We start from the raw sequence: 13,088 nt of genomic DNA on the forward strand, positions 1-13,088 counted from the left end.
CTAACATGGAAATTAAGCGGATCCGGACACATGTCCACATAACATCTTTTCTTTATTTGTGTGTGAGGAATGTTTCCTGAAAGTTTGGCCTTACATTTTTGTAACACCCTGTATAAGAAAAAAAAAGACCGTCGTACATAGCCTCGGTCTGACCACGCCATTTCAGAGTAAACGGCACAGTTTTCACCGGCCCTTGCCTGTTAGGCGCCTTCGCCCCTCGCCGAGCGCAGCGCTGATGACCCGGCAGACGACGCGCTGAGCCGCCAGATGGAGTGGATTACGGCGGTGCTGTCGCTGGTGGCGCTGGCGCTGGTGGCGTTCCTGGCGGCGCGCGCGCGCTACTACGGCTACTGGGCGCGGCTGGGCGTGGCGTCGACGCGGCCGCGGCTGTTCCCGCTGGGCGACACGTGGGCAGCCGCGCTGCGCCGGCGCTCGCCGGGCGAGGCGCTGGCCCGCCTCTACCGCCGCCTCGCGCCGCTGCCCGCCGCCGGCGTCTTCCTGCGCACCACGCCGGCGCTGCTCGTGCGCGACCCGGACGTCGTCGCCGCCGTGCTCGACACCAACTTCGCCTGCTTCGCCGACCGGCACCTGAGGACCCGCGACAGCGACTCCTTGGTGCGTACGTTCTCCCACACAGTTTGCCTGGAAGCTCCGTGTTTTCTATTCTTGTCGTTGTTGTGGTCTTCAGTCCGAAGACTGGTTTCATGTGTGTCTTCAAAATGTTCAAATCTGCGTGAATTCCTAAGGAACCAAACTGCGGAGGTCATCGGTCCCTAGACTTATACACTACTGAAACTAACTTATGCTAAGAACAACACACACACTCATGATACGCCCGCTAAACCCGCTGGGCAGAACAGGTAATAGGATTGTGGAAACGGCTAAGGGTTGAAGTCAGCTTCTGCTTCTTATTGTCTCTGATTGTAATTTAGCAACTCTTTCACGGCCGAAAGCCTCCGACAAGAAATCTTAACAATATAAAAATCCAATTAAGATGTTGTTGTTGTTGTTGTTGTTGTGGTCTTCAGTCCTGAGACTGGTTTGATGCAGCTCTCCATGCTACTCTATCCTGTGCAAGCTTCTTCATCTCCCAGTACCTACTGCAGCCTACATCCTTCTGAATCTGCTTAGTGTATTCATCTCTTGGTCTCCCTCTCCGATTTTTACCCTCCACGCTGCCCTCCAATGCTAAATTTGTAATCCCCTGATGCCTCAGAACATGTCCTACCAACCGGTCCCTTCTTCTTGTCAAGTTGTGCCACAAACTCCTCTTCTCCCCAATTCTACTCAATACCTCCTCATTAGTTACATGATCTACCCATCTACAGCATTCTTCTGTAGCACCACATATCGAAAGCTTCTATTCTCTTCTTGTCCAATCTATTTATCGTCCATGTTTCACTTCCATACATGGCTACACTCCATACAAATACTTTCAAAAACGACTTCCTGACACTTAAATCTATACTCGATGTTAACAAATTTCTCTTCTTCAGAAATGCTTTCCTTGCCATTGCCAGTCTATGTTTTATATCCTCTCTACTTCGACCATCATCAGTTATTTTGCTCCCCAAATAGCAAAACTCCGTTACTACTTTAAGTATCTCATTTCCTAATCTAATTCCCTCAGCATCACCCGACTTAATTCGATTATATTCCATTATCCTCGTTTTGCTTTTGTTGATGTTCATCTTATACCCTCCTTTCAAGACACTGCCCATTCCGTTCAACTGCTCTTCCAAGTCCTTTGCTGTCTCTGACAGAATTACAATGTCATCGGCGAACCTCAAAGTTTTTACTTCTTCTCCATGGATTTTAACACCTACTCCAAACTTTTCTTTTGTTTCCTTTACTGCTTGCTCAATATACAGATGGAATAGCATCGGGGAGAGGCTACAACCCTGTCTCACTCCCTTCCCAACCACTGCTTCCCTTTCATGTCCCTCGACTTTTATAACTGCCACCTGGTTTCTGTACAAATTTTAAATAGCCTTTCGCTCCCTGTATTTTACCTGCGCCACCTTCAGAATTTGAAATAGAGTATTCCAGTCAACATTGTCAAAAACTTTCTCTAAGTCTGCCTTCAAAATGTTCAAATGTGCGTGAATTCCTAAGGAACCAAACTGCGGAGGTCATCGGTCCCTAGACTTAACTAACTTATGCTAAGAACAACACACACACCCGTGATACACCCACTGGGCAAAACAGGTAATAGGATTGTGGAAAGGGCTAAGGGTTGAAGTCAGTTTCTGCTTCTAATTGTCATTTATTGTAATTTAGCAACTCTTTCCATGCTGAAGGCCTCCAAAAAGAAATCTTAACAACATAAAAATCCAGTTAAGATAGCAATAAAATAATTTAAAGAAACAACATATGCAAGGTGCAATACCAGTGGCTAAAGACCCCAATCAAACTTCAAAATTCAAAATATATTACCATAAAATCCTCAAGGAGGTAGGACGTCAAACGGGCTGAATTGGAGCAGGAGAGGCACCAGAGGACATTTTAATTTCCACTGTCTATATTTTTACAAGTAAATTCATAAACCTTTGTCAGCGTGACCAGCAAGGATTCTGAATTCACACTCGTAGCAGCGGAAGTTCAAAAACATAACAAAATAATTTTTTTTACATGTTAAATTTCATCATTTTTTCACTTACTATTGGCTGCATTTGTTGCTATAGGTACACTTTTCTTCATAAGTAAGAGAGACTGTTCGATGAATTTTGCACAGCATACAAACCATACTTACAGGTGTCTGAAACTCTAGAATCTATTTAATTTTTAAAAAAATGTACGAGCTGTTACGTTTTAAACTTTATGTTTAGAAAAAATCAAATTTTGTAGTTAATTATCTCAATTTTTACCACAGTTTTTAATATATTTGGAAAATTCTTGAGTTTCATACACCTGTAAGTATGGTTTATATGCTGTGCAAAATTCATCAAAGAATCTCTCTTACTTGTGAAGAAAAATGTACTTATAGCAACAAATGCAGCCAACAGTAAGTGAAAAAATGATGGAGTTTCGTATCTAAAAAAATTTATTTTGTTATATTTTTGCACTTCCACTGCTATGATTGTGAATCCTGAATCCTTCCTGGTCATGCTGACAAAGTTTTATGAATTTATTTGTAAAAGTATAGACAGTAGAAAATAAAATGCCCTGTGGTGACTCCCCTGCTCCAAGTCGGCCCGTTTGACGTCCTACCCCCCTTGAAGGCAGAAGGCCGCAGTGTTTAAGCTTGAAAGATAAATTTAAAAATTAATTTGCAAAATTTTAAGAAACAAACAGTAACCATAAGGCTAAAATTTAAAATAGCTGACAACAGATAATTAAACACCGGTGGCACTCAGAAGGCCTCCAGGGAGGTCGGTCTACCCTCGTTCACATAGGTGACACAGGTGGTGAGCCCAACCATACTTGATCCGTCGGAAGCCAACCAGGGGGCAGCCACCGACCGACCGACACAAAAACTTTCTTCCCGTCAATCATTACATGAGAACCCCAACTGGCAATGTTACAAACCTGACAGTCCATAATGGAATACATATTAGCTGTCAAAATTACAAACCATGTTGGACAGCGACAACAGGTGAGGAAAGGACGCTGCCTGAAATTACCATAGTGGCCAGGGCAGGTAACCGGAACACTAACGGCCAAAGACAGAAAATTCCACTGGTGCACTCAAATCGTACTCGATCAAAATAGTTAATTGCACCGCCGCCTAAATCCGCAACAACCGACCGACTCATTGCCAGTACGCCGACAACATTTAACACAAGTTATCAATGGAAATGACACCAACTACACATACAGTTAGACAAAAACTTGCACGAAGACCTGAACGATACTCAACAGTAACTAATCACACACGAGGACAAATCGGGAGTCTTGCGCGCGCACACACACACACACACACACACACACACACACACAGCCGACGCATGAACGATCGGCGAGCCAAAACGCGTCGTGCGGTTGGACGACCGACCGACGATCCACCAAGACCGTAGCCCGGCTCAAGCGATGCGTGGCGGCAATGGTCGGGCGAGCCATGTTGATGCAGGACTCACTGTTGCTCCAACCCGACTGCACTAGTGCCGCATTGCAACTCCCCGACTGGCAGGTCCGGACTGCGCTCCAGACGCGTTCCAACTGACTGGCAGACCCGAACTCGCGACCAACTCCCTACGACAGACAACGTCCGGTAAGTAATAGCAGTCGAGCAAGATACTACGAGAGGGGATATATCGATACGCGCTGCTAACGCCGCTCACGATCAGGAAAAGCAGCAACTCAGTGACAGAAGTAATTTAAATTAACGTAGTGAGGTGGAAGTACGTTAAAAACAGGGTGTAAAAAGATGATGGCGGGAACACTAGCCATGCACGGCTCAACCCATTCCCGAGGTAGGATTCGAACCTCCGGCGGGAGGGTCCGCGCATCCGTGACATGGCGCCTCAAACCGCACGGCCACTCCGCGCGGCTGCATGTCTTCATACTGGTGTACTGGGTGAGTGAGACTCAATTAGGAAGTATCTAATTATATGTTACTTTTATGAAACCATCACTCATCGGGCAGTGTGGTGCAGACGAACGGCCTCGAAATTACTTAGCGCAGCCCAGATACGCTGCTCATCACACTACTCCTTTTCTACGCACCTAATGGGCTCGCTCCTCGAGGCACAAATATACAATGGTAGCATGATGAACTGAGACGTAATTTTTAAGTAAAACAAGTAAAAATTTACGAGTAACTCGCCAGATTAAGCGCCAGCAGCCTAGACAAAACAGTTGTAATAAATCGCTGCAAGATAATAAGGAAACTACCCAAGGCAACCGCCACACTTACACCTGATTGTAAAGAAGTTCAGCGGCCAACGGATTTTCAGCTTCAGATCACGCCACAAGGCGGCAACAGTAAATACTTTATCGTCGTGTGGGATGTAAAACATTGGTGGAACGAAGACACAGACAGGCGGCTGATGAACATCACCTACGTTAAATAAAAGCTTAGCTTCAAAGTACAACTAACCAAAACACATGTAAGAAGATTTGACCCCGTAAGATGATAAGCTTGGGGGGCCCAGATACACTGAAGAGCCAAAGAAACTGGTACACCTGCCTAATATCGCGTAGGGCCCCCGCGAACATGCAGAAGTGTGGCACCACGACATGCCATGGACTCAACTAATGTCTGAAGCAGTAGTGGAGGGAACTGATGCTATGAATCCTGCAGGGCTGTCCATAAATCCGTAAGAGTACGAGGGGGTCGAGATCTCTTCTGAACAGCACGTTGCAAGGTATACCAGATATGCTCAATAATATTCATGTCTGTAGAGTTTGGCGTCAGCGGAAGTGTTTAAACTCAGAAGAGTGTTCCTGGAGCCACTCTGTAGCAATTCTGGAGGTATGGGTTGACGTATTGCCCTGTTGGAATTGCCCAAGTCCGTCGGAATGCACAATGGACATAAATGGATGCAGGTGATCAGACAGGATGCTTACGTACATATCACCTGCCAGAGTCGTATCTAGACATATCACGGGTCCCATATCACTCCGACTGCACACAGCCTACACCAATACAGAGCCTCCACCAGCTTGAACAGTCCCCTGCTGACATGCAGGGTCCATGGATTCGTGAGGTTGTCTCCATACCCCTACACGTCCATCCACTCGATACAATTTGAGACGAGATTGATCCGACCAGGCAACGTGTTTCCAGTCATCAACAGTCCAATGTCGGTGTTGATGGATCCAGGCAAGGCGTAAAGCCCGTATCCTGCAGTCACCAAGGGTACACGAGTGGGCCTTCGGCTCCGAAAGCCCATAACAACGATGTATCGTTGAATGGTTCGCATGATGATACTTGTTGATGGCCCAGCATTGAAATCACCAGCAGTTTGCGGAAGCGCTGCACTTGTGTCACGTTAACGATTCTCTTCAGTCGTCGTTGGTCCCGTTCTTGCAGGATCTTTTTCCGGCCGCAGCGATGTCGGAGGTTTGATGTTTTACCGGATTCCGGATATGGTCGTACGGAAAATCCCCCCTTCATCGCTACCTCGGAGATGCTTCATCCCATCGCTCGTGCGCCGACTATAGCAGCACATTCAAACTCACTTCAATCTTGATAACCTGCCATTGTAGCAGCAGTAACCGATCAGACAACTGTGCCTTTTTTTTTTTTTATATATAGAGGTGGAGCCCCTCCACGCCCACACCGGCATGATGGCCAACACAAAAGGTCTACTGCCATCTCTGCATAAGGGTTAGTATTCACTAAAGTGAGGTGTCGCAGGATGTGGGTACTGCGATGTTTGCGTACGTCTGGTTAGGATTAAACATTAATACGCGCTCATCTGGAGATAGATTGGTCGAAATCTGACGAAGGGTAGCGGTTTGAAGGGCAGAGGAAAAAAAAAGTGCCAAGGCAAGAGCCAAGGGAAAAAAACCTCTGCGAAAGTTAGGTCGGGCGGCAAGAGCAGTAGCGGTTGTCTTGCTGCCTGCGATAGGTTGTGCAAGGATAGGCTTTGTTAGTAGTGGGTATCATGCATGTCGATACCTTGACGTTGTGCGTTTGTGCTGCTCGGCGGCTGGCGCTGGGTGCTGGTACAGAGTCCTCGTTCAGCGTCCTGCAACCTGCAACAGTTGGGTTTGTTATCGGTCTTGTGTCCGATAGGTCATATACAGTGTGAGGGAGTGTTGGCAAATTGTTCGTGCGTCTGTGGGCGAGCTCGTCGGTGTCCCTGCTGTGGCCTGTTGGTCGGCTCTAATAGCAGCTGGTAGTTGCCAGTCAGTGTTGCTGATATGCAGGGGCTTACCGACGTTTGTCGCTGTTTGCGTATGTTAGTTTACCATAGGTGGTTATGCCCTAGCTAGCAGTGTCTTTGGTCGCTTGTGTTTCCACCTGTGGTTGTGGACAACTGTGCCAGACTCTTGTTGTCTTATATAGGCGTTGCCGACCGCAGCGCCGTATTCTGCCCGTTTACATGTGTGTATGTGAATGCTCATGCCTATACCACTTTCCCTGGCGCTTCAGTGTAACTAAATAAAGCGACTTGGCGACTTAGTGCACAACGTACTAGGCAAAAAAAAAAAAAAACTATTTTTTGATCGTCAAGAATAATGACACACTGAACATAAAAATTATTTTTAAAAGTCAAATAACTTACAAAACCTTATAATTTAAAGCACTCAATCAAATCACATCTCCCTGATAACTTGTATGAAGACGGTATCTGTTCTTTTGGACATGTCCGGAAGAGCAGACACCATTGGTGATCATGCAGGTCTCGAAGAATGAAGTTACAATGACATCCAGACCTTTAGCTGCTTACAGGTGTTGATAAATATCAACTAGGACAGTTGAAAATGTGTGCCCTGAGAGGGACACGAACCCGGGATCTTCTACTTACATGGCAGACACTCTATCCGACTGAGCCATCGAGGACACAGAGGATAGTGCGACTGCAGAGACTTATCTCTGGCACGCTTCCCGCGACACCCACATTTCCAACTTACTGTCCACACACTACGTTTGTAGTGCCCCTGCCACAATCTTCCGGCCCGGTTGGAGCACACATTTTCAGCTGTCCTCGTTGATATTTATCAACGCCTGTAAGCAACTAAAGATCTGGATTTCACTGTAATTTCATCCATGACTGTTGCCAAATTGAAGCTATTACTTTTTCATACGAGGGACACGCTGCTCAAATCGCCAGGCCAGACACAAGCACATGGGACAACTACAACTGGAGGCTGAACCCAATTTTTTCCCTTCTCCGATAATATTCAGTTGCAATTTGACGTCATTCTGACCAGTGGTGTTAATTCTACAGCGGTTTGAAAATTTTTATCTGCCGTGTGTGCCAACGGCCTTGCCGCAGTGGTAACTCCGGTTCCCGTCAGATCACCGACGTTAAGCGCTGTCGAATGGGTGACCACCTGGTCTGCCGACCGCTGTTGGCAAGCGGGGTGCACTCAGCCCTTGTGAGGCAAACTGAGGAGCTACTTGATTGAGAAGTAGTGGCTCCGGCCTCGAAAACTGACATACGGCCGGGAGAGCGGGTGCTGACCATATGCCCCTCCATATCTGCATCCAGTGACGCCTATGGGCTGAGGATGAAACGGCGGCTGGTCGGCACCGTTGGGCCTTCATAGCCTGTTCGGGAGGAGTTTAGTTTAGTTTTAGTTTTAGATGCCGTGTGAACAGACACCATTTTGATCCAGCAGCTACTGTGAATTGAGACACATATTAACCACGTCCACAACATCCAGAGAATTTAAGAAGTAATTTATTAACTACTTGGCCCAATTTGTTTTTTTTTTAATTCCAGACAATTGCACAAAGTTTTCAACGGAAGTTGTAGAGAATTTAATTTTGAAAAAATGATGGTAGTAACTGTATACCATAGCACACATGAATTCATGTTAAACTGGAAAAAACAAAGCTTTGTGTTAACGAAGTTGTACAGCGAACATACCATTTCACAACACATTCACAATAAATGTTCAAAAATGTCTCCACCAAGTTCATTGCATTTAACTGCCCGTGTATGAACAAATTTTGTTGATCGTTTCAGTTTCACGGGGTTGTTCTTAATTTCGTCTATTGGATTCGGAACGCGATCAAGTAATGCCTCACGTGTATTGACTTTGTCCTCATGTTTTATTAAACTCACCAGACAAATAACAACAAAATAAATAGAAATTGTGCTTTACTTTAACCTCGTACGGTTCTGCGAGGGCTTCATATTAGCGAAGCTGCTAAATTTCAGGCAAAATCTTTTATTAGCCGTAACTCCGTAAGTAAACGTTTGCGGACCTATGTTTATGTAAACTTTTTTCTTTAGCTTTACTTGTAGGATAACATTAAAAAATTTGCATATCTTCGTGAATAAAAAAATGTTCAAATGTGTGTGAAATCTTGTGAGACTTAACTGCTACGGTCATCAGTCCCTAAGCTTACACACTACTTAACCTAAATTATCCTAAGGACACACAGACACGCCCATGCCCGAGGGAGGACTCGAACCTCCGCCGGGACCGGCCACACAGTCCATGACTGCAGCGCCTTCAGGGCTCGGCTAATCCCTCGCGGCTTTCGTGAATCACCCTGTATAATTCTGTTTATGTTGAAAAGTATGAGCGAGATGCTACAGCATTGTCTGATCACCACGTTAGTGACGAAAGGTGCCGCCAGCTCTGAAATTACATCTAAAATGATCGTTGCGTGTTCGTATAGATTAATAGAGTATTTGCTAATTGGACTGATTACTCCCTTTTTTCATTATCCTCCACAATTTCGCTATGTTGGCTTTATTGGAGGCTTTTTCCTGATCAAGAAATGCTGAGGTGGTTATTCGATAAATCTCTGCACAGTTTTCATAACAAATATTGTGTCTGTTGGATGTAAAATTTAGACTGGCAATGGCAAGGAAAGCGTTTCTGAAGAAGAGAAATTTGTTAACATCGAGTATAGATTTAAGTGTCGGGAAGTCGTTTCTGAAAATATTTGTATGGAGTGTAGCCATGTATGGAAGTGAAACATAGACGATAAATAGTAGGGACAAGAAGAGAATAGAAGCTTTCGAAATGTGGTGCTACTGAAGAATGCTGAAGATTAGATGGGTAGATCACATAACTAATGAGGAGGTATTGAATAGAATTGGGGAGAAGAGGAGTTTGTCGCACAACGTGACAAGAAGAAGGGACCAGTTGGTAGGAAATGTTCTGAGGCAGCAGGGGATCACAAATTCAGCATTGGAGGGCGGAGGGTAAAAATTATAGAGGGAGACCAAGAGATGAATACACTAAGCAGATTCAGAAGGATGTAGGATGCAGTAGGTACTGGGAGATGAAGCAGCTTATACAGGATAGAGTAGCATGGAGAGCTGCATCAAAGCAGTCTCAGGACTGAAGACCACAACAACAATAACATTGTGTCTGTTATACATCTTCCTGTACGGAAACCGAACACAGAAATCTGTTGCGCGTAAGCCTGTCGCTGTGGCCGAGCGGTTCTAGGCGCTTCAGTCCGGAACCGCGCTGCTGCTACGGTCGCAGGTTCGAATCCTGCCTCGGGCTTGGATGTGTGTGATGTCCTTAGATTAGTTAGGTTTAAGTAGTTCTCAGTCTAGGGGAGTGATGACCTCAGATGTTAAGTCCCATAGTGCTTAGAGACATTCGAACGATTTGTTGCAAAAAAAAAAAAAAAAAAAAAAAAAGGTTCAAATGGCTCTGAGCACTATGGGACTTGACTGCTGAGGTCATCAGTCCCCTAGAACTTAGAATTACTTAAACCTAACCTAAGGACATCACACACATCCATGCCCGAGGCAGGATCCGAACCTGCGGTGGTAGCGGTCGCGCGGTTCCATACTGTAGCGCCTAGAACCGCTCGGCCACTCCGGTAGGTAAGCCTTCGGACAGTCAGAGTGACCTGACCACAAGAGCCAGTCGCTACGAGTACCGCGCGTGTGCACACAGCTGCGCGCCAACGACCTGTCGCTGATGCCGGGCGGCGACGGGCGCTGGGCGTCCCTGCGCGGCCGGCTGGCGGCGGCCGTGTTCGGCGACGCGCGCACCGAGGCCGCCTTCCCCAGCCTGGCCGCCGTGGCGGGCCGCCTCGCGCAGTCGCTGCGCCGCGCCGCCGGCATCGTCGACGTGCACGACTACGCCACGCGCTTCGCCATCGACATCGCGGCCTCCGCCGTCTTCGGACGACCCTGCGACGCCCTCGCACGTCCCCAGGTATGACAAATCTCCCACCGCCCGCACTGGGCACAATGGCACGCTTTTGATCTACACTGAAGAGCCAAAGAAACTGGTACATCTGCCCAATATCGTGTACATCTACTTCTACATTTATACTCCGCAAGCCATCCAACGGTGTGTGGCGGAGGGCACTTTACGTGCCACTGTCATTACCTCCCTTTCCTGTTCCAGTCACGTATGGTCCGCGGGAAGAACGACTGTCTGAAAGCCTCCGTGCGCGCTCTAATCTCTCTAATTTTACATTCGCGTAGGGCCCCTAATGTCGTATACGACCACGCGAGCACGCAGAAGTGCAGCAACACGACGTGGTATGGACTCGTCTTATATCTGAAGTAGAGCCGGAGGGAATTGACACCATGAATTCTCCACGGCTGCCCTTAAATCCGTAGGCGTACGACGGGGTAGAGATTCTTTTCTGAACAGCACGTTGCAAGGCATGCCAGATATGCTCAATAATGTTCATGTCTGGAGAGTTTGGTGGCCAGCGGAAATGCTTAAAATCAGAAGAGCCACTCTGTAGCAATTCTGGGCGTTTGGGCTGTCGCATTGCCCTGCTGCAATTGCCCAAGTCCGTCGGAATGCACAATGGACATGAATGGCTGCAGGTGATCAGACAGAATGCTTACATACTTGTCACCTGTCAGGGGTCCCATATCACTGCAAATGCACACGCTCCACACCATAACAGAGCCTCCTCCAGCTTGAACAATCCCCTGCTGACATGTAGGATCCATGGATTCGTGAGGTTGTCTCCATACCCGTACACGTCCATCCGCCACATGCAATTTGAAACGACTCTCGTCCTACCAGGCAACATGTTTCCAGCCATCATCTAGGCAATGTCGCTGTTGACGGGCCCAGACGAGGCGTAAAGCTTTTTATCGTGCAGTCATCGAGGGTACAAGAGTGGACTTTTGGTTCCGAAAGCCCATTACGATTATGTTTCGTTGAATGGTTTGCACTCTGACACTTGTCGATGGTCCAGCATTGAAATCTGCAGCAATTCATGGTGCACTCATGAAATGGTCGTAGGGGAAAATCCCCACTTCTCCGCTTGCTCGGAGATGCTGTGTCCAATCGCTCGTGCGCCGATTATAACACTACTTTCAGACTCACTTAAATCTTGATAACCTGCCATTGTAGCAGCAGTAACCGATTTAAAATGGTCCATATGGCTCTGAGCACTATCGGACTTAACATCTGAGGTCATCAGTCTCCTAGGACTTAGAATTACTTAAACCTAACTTAAGTCACTAACACTGCCAGATGCCAAATTTGTTTAGTTTACAGATGATACGAACAATGCAATAAAAGTAAATCGAGTATAGTTTTACAATTATGGAATAATGAAATTTTCGTGCGCATTAGTAAATGATTCATTGCCATTTGTCATTAAAACCCTGGAAAAAGATGCTGTATTCAGTAAAGACTTGGAAGAATGTCGTCCCCCCCCCCCCCCCCCACATATACCTACAATGTGACGAGAAGCGTACAGAAGAGGCTGACAGCGTTAAGTTCTTGCGATTACTACTCGATAGTAAATTTAGCTTGGAGGAGCATACCGCAGAACTGCCGAACATCATAAACAAATAGTCATATTTTAAATATTAATTACTAGATTCTAAGTTGTACATATTGACACCGGATTACTAGTTTTGGTCATAAGCTAGATCATCTTCAGATCTGATTAACCACGACCTGAACCTCTAATGGAACGTTTAATTGACAACATGATCAAATTTATCATTACTAGGTGGAGATTCAGCATTAATGGAAGAGTTATCACTCTCTCATGACCATATTATAGTTCTCTTATTAACAATTACAGTAATTGTAGTTTATGTTCTTATTCATACCGGGTGTCTCTTCTAACAATTGTCAGGCACATGTTCTCTGGTGTTTCAGGAGGTATTTGCAATTTCGTTTTTGCATTGTGTAGCTGGACTCAGCCCAAACAACTGCAGGTCATCACGTCTTTGCCGGCCGGAGTGGCCGAGCGGTTCTAGGCGCTACAGTCTGGAGCCGCGCGACCGCTACGGTCGCAGGTTCAAATCCTGCCTCGGGCATGGATGTGTGTGATGTCCTTAGGTTAGTTAGGTTTAAGTAGTTCTAAGTTCTAGGGGACTGATGACCTGAGCAGTTAAGTCCCATAGTGCTCAGAGCCATTTGAACCATTTGAACCATCACGTCTTTTATGCGACACCCAGTGACAACAGAAAGCGTCGGCTTGCTTCCTATTACAAACAGAATTATTTTTAAATCGGAATTTTACTTGCCCAAACGATACAGCGCAACCAAATTAGTATAGT

At 46.3% G+C, this 13,088-nt stretch overlaps 1 protein-coding gene across 1 annotated transcript in view; it reads left to right on the top strand.

Annotated features, from left to right (window-relative positions):
• The first annotated feature begins 10,641 nt into the window (after positions 1-10,641).
• Positions 10,642-13,088, top strand: part of LOC126191340 (cytochrome P450 6k1-like) — a 64,444-nt gene continuing 61,997 nt past the window's right edge. Inside the window, exon 1 of the mRNA XM_049932175.1 lies at positions 10,642-10,755. The gene's annotated coding sequence lies outside the window, so the exon portion shown is untranslated. The remainder of the gene's footprint in view (positions 10,756-13,088) is intronic.

This window comes from Schistocerca cancellata, chromosome 6 (genome assembly GCF_023864275.1).
Source record: "Schistocerca cancellata isolate TAMUIC-IGC-003103 chromosome 6, iqSchCanc2.1, whole genome shotgun sequence".
NCBI classification, from domain to species: Eukaryota; Metazoa; Arthropoda; class Insecta; order Orthoptera; family Acrididae; genus Schistocerca; species Schistocerca cancellata.